Below are 4,177 nucleotides of genomic sequence, written 5' to 3'. Positions count from 1 at the left end.
GAGCAGGCATTAGATGAACTTCTCACTCTTATCTAAAACAAAGGAGAATCAAACACACAGTTTACTGGAGGAATTATAACAGGGAAACAAGCAGGGATGGGGCGAGGGGTTAAGAGGGAAGATAACATAAAGGAGGGAAAATAGGCACAAGCAAAACAAATTTCTTGATCGTAAGGGAGGGTGGGGGAAAAGTAGAGAAAAGAATTAGAGTCCAAGGGAGCACTTCAGGTGGCCTTTTAGACAAGTGGGGATTGGCTGAGCAAACTGTGGTCTAGAAATTGGAAGGAAGTGCTATTGTGCTACAAAAAACGGTGAAAAATAGACTCCTGGGTTATAGGAATGTCCATGACATGAAGTCAGCAGAATCCAAAGGACACGTAATACAGTAACAACACTGCAACACCACAGGCGTTTCATCAATGCTTACGGACTTAACTTGACTTGTTAAAACCCAATGTTGGCAGGAAAACATACACATTACTGACCATAATACAAACTGATTGCAATCTTTCTAGAAAGCAATTTGGAAATAGCCTGGTAAGCAGCAGAGAAGGAGAATGGACCTGCCCAAAGTAAGTGTGCAAGCTCGCAGTCAGCTTCCAACGTTAGTGCCTGGGTCTACACCACAAGGGGTCCAGTACTTCCATCATTGTCAAATATTCCAACTAACAGAGACAGGAAAAACGGCTAGATAACCCCAAATCACAAATTACCCCAAGCTGGTTTTTGGATTTTGTATTTAAATGCAAATGTCAGTGCCTAATTTTCTGGGAATTCATTTTAAAGTAATAAAGTCATAATGAGAGTATGTTCAATTTCCCTATTTTGCTCTACCCTAACCTACTAGCCCGCACTCAGACAGATTAAAGGTTAATCTTCCTTTTGGCCTTTGGAAAGCTCAGGCCAGTGATTAAGGTTGCTCTGACATCTCAATTTATGAGAATGTCAACAAAATGGTCATTAGGCAAATCAGGGGATAATAAAAAGCAAGGTTAGCACATCATTGACAGAGTTGCCTAGGTAACCATATGCAGCAATAAAATGTGTTTCATTGACAATTCAGATGAAGGGCCAAAATTCACTTTCGAATTATTATTATGTATAGTGGGTTGGGGAACCTGTAGCCTTGAGGCCACATGTGACCCTCTAGGTCGTCAAGTGTGGCCCTTTGACTGAATCCAAACTTCACAGAACAAATCTCCTTAATAAAAGGATTTATTCTGTAAAACTTGACTCAGGGGCAGCTAGGTGGTGCAGTGAGTAGAGCACTGGCCCTGGAGTCAGGAGGACCTGAGTTCAAATATAGCCTCAGACACTTAACCCCAATTGCCCTGCCTTCCCTCCTCCAAAAAAAAAAGTGCCACCCTACAATCTGGAGATCCAAAGACAAGCAAGAGTAGAGGCAGCATGTTGGAATAGGTAGAGCCCTGGGAGATGACCTGGATTTGACCTTTTGTTATCTGTTGGGTTCCAAGGAAGTCTCTTTGATTTTTATTCTAAACTTTGAAAAGTAGGGATTGTGACTGTAGTGGGATTGGGATATGACAGGGAGGTCCCCAAGGAGGAATAAGTGTTTCTTTTTTGTCTCTGGTGGCACTTTTTTCCTCCCTTATTCTTAGGGGAAATAACTGTAGCTCCAGCAAGTAAGAACCAAACAACAGACATGAGCAGAACAGGAAACAAAGCTTCCTAAGTTCTCCTTACCGGCTTCTCCTCCTCCGCTGTATTGGTATGTCGTCATCACTGCTGTCATCTGTAGGAAAAACATAGAAAACACCTTGTTTTAGGTGGTAATGGAAAGGCATGGGGGACAAGGAAGGGCAAAATAGCCATAGCTGTCTCACGACACACTAAACAGGCAGCTGTCAAAGGAAGACATTCACACTATCAATAGTCATATGAAAAAATGACCCAAATCACTAATAATTCGAAGAAATACAAATTAAAGCAACTTTTAATATCTACAACATATTCACCACATTAGCAAAGGTGACAAAAAGGGAATATAGCAATGTTGGAGGAGATACAGGAAACAAGGCAAACTCTTAGTAGAGCAATTTGGAAGCCTGCCCATAAAGTCACCAAGCTGGGCATACCTTCTGAGCCAGAAGTCATTACTCGGTCTAGATCAGAAAAAGATCAAAGAAAAAGGACCCAGAAGGACAAACAACTCTTTCTGTATCAGTAACTAACTATACAACTAGACAATAGATTGAACAATTATGATACATGAATGGAATGAAGATTATGACGTCTAATGTGTAACGTATGTCAGATTGCCGTCTTGGGGAGGAGGGAAGGGAAGCAGGGAGGGACAAAAATGTGGAACTCAAATCTTACAAAAAATGAATGTTGACAACGATCTTTACGTGTAATTGGAAAAAATACTATTTTCAAAAAATTGGGGAAAAAACGTCTAGACTGACAAATGGTTTGAGATTCAGTTTCCCTAGTACCAAGCCTTCTTTCCTATAAAGCCACAAAGGGCACATAACCCAGCTTAATGGTACCCCCAAAAGTCAGGCTCCATGGAGTTACGAGATAGCATTTTCCTCTTCCTTCCTCACTCTACCCACCCCCCATCTGTCCCCGGGTCTTCCATCCAGTCCCAGCTGGCATCTTCGCTATTCCTCCCACGAGACATACCATCTCGAGACTCTAGGAATTTCCCTGCCTGTCCCCCAAGCCTGGGGTACCTCTCCTTCCTCATCTCCACCTACCGGCTTCCCTCAAGTTTGAGCTAAAATCCACCCTTCTACAGGAAGGCTCTCCTGATCCCCTCTCCTGATCCCCTAAATGTCCTCCCTCAGTTGATCATCTCATTGTATCTATCTACAACTTGTTTCTAAGTCCCCGAGAATAAAGCCTGTCCTTTGCCTCTTTTTGTATCCGCAACGCTTGGCACTATGTCTGGCACACGGCGGGCACTTTACAAATGTTTATTGACTGACTGGTTTGCTGGGGAGGGACCAAGGATTACGAGACTAATGCGGCGTAAAAACGAGAGACCTCAAGTTTAAAAGGGAACTCCCCCACCAGGCTTTGCGAGGATCGCCCGGGCTGAGGCCGCGGGAGGGGGGCGTTGCTAGGCAACCGCGTCGCTCCGCGCTCCGCCCTCCACCCCCCCCCCCCCCGCCCTCAACCTCTTTTCCCCGAACCCTGCCTCCTTTCCCGGAGCCTTTCCCGCCACCAGCCACCGCCTTCGCCCCCTTTTCCCCTCCCACTCCAGCCCTTTCCCGCCTTCTCCTCCTTCCGACCCTCCTCCCCCGAGCCAGGCCGGGTGCGCCCCACGGGGCCGGAGGGAGGGGACAACCTCCACCTCCGCCTCCCTTCTCACCTTCTGTGGCTATCTTGGCTCCTCGTCCCAACACCCGCGCCATGGTCCGGCAAACTGCCCCGGACCGGCAAAGTGCGTCTGCCCTGACCCCGAGGAGAGAGGAGAGTCCGCCTCGGGAAGGACGTCACAAACGGCCGTTCGAATTTGGCGCGAGCGAGGGTTCGGACCACTTCCGGCGGCGCTGCCGGCTCGGCCCAGCTCCACTTCCGGTAATCCACTTCCGGTGCTCCTTCTAAGCTGCTGGCGCCACCGCCGCCTCTGCGCAGGCACTGGGCTCGCATCACTTCCGGCGGCGCTGCCGGCCCCGCCTAGCTCCACTTCCGGTGCTCCTCCTGAGCCGCTGGCGCCACCGCCGCCTCTGCGCGGGCGCCGAGCTCGCATCACTTCCGGCGGCGCTGCCGGCTCGGCCCAGCCCACTTCCGGTGCCTCTTCGGATCTCCCTGCCCCCGCCCCTTTCCTCTGGGCTTCGCTCCTCCCTCTACGTCCCAGGACCGGGGAGGAAGGGCCTAGCACTGCACCCTAGCTTCCTCCTTCCCTCCTGCCCGCTGCCCTTTCCACGTCCGTTCGAGCCAATGCAACAAACACCTAAGCGCGGGGGACTTTAAAGGACAGCCCATGCCTTCTCCTACAGGCAGAAGTGCACCAGGGACCAGCCTCAACCACGACTCTAGGGCCAGGGATTGCGGGGGGAGCTGGAGGGGGTGCCGAATCTAAATGGAATTAGCCTCCTTAAGAGTCCAGGAACGAGAGGAAGTCCACAGAGAATCGCTATGATTAGTTACTAAAAGCGAAAGTGAAACTGAACGCAGCCGAAAATGAAGGAGACGGCCGGAAAAAGTC

Source organism: Trichosurus vulpecula, chromosome X (genome assembly GCF_011100635.1).
Source record: "Trichosurus vulpecula isolate mTriVul1 chromosome X, mTriVul1.pri, whole genome shotgun sequence".
In the NCBI taxonomy this organism is placed as follows: domain Eukaryota; kingdom Metazoa; phylum Chordata; class Mammalia; order Diprotodontia; family Phalangeridae; genus Trichosurus; species Trichosurus vulpecula.
This window is presented reverse-complemented; position numbering follows the sequence as displayed.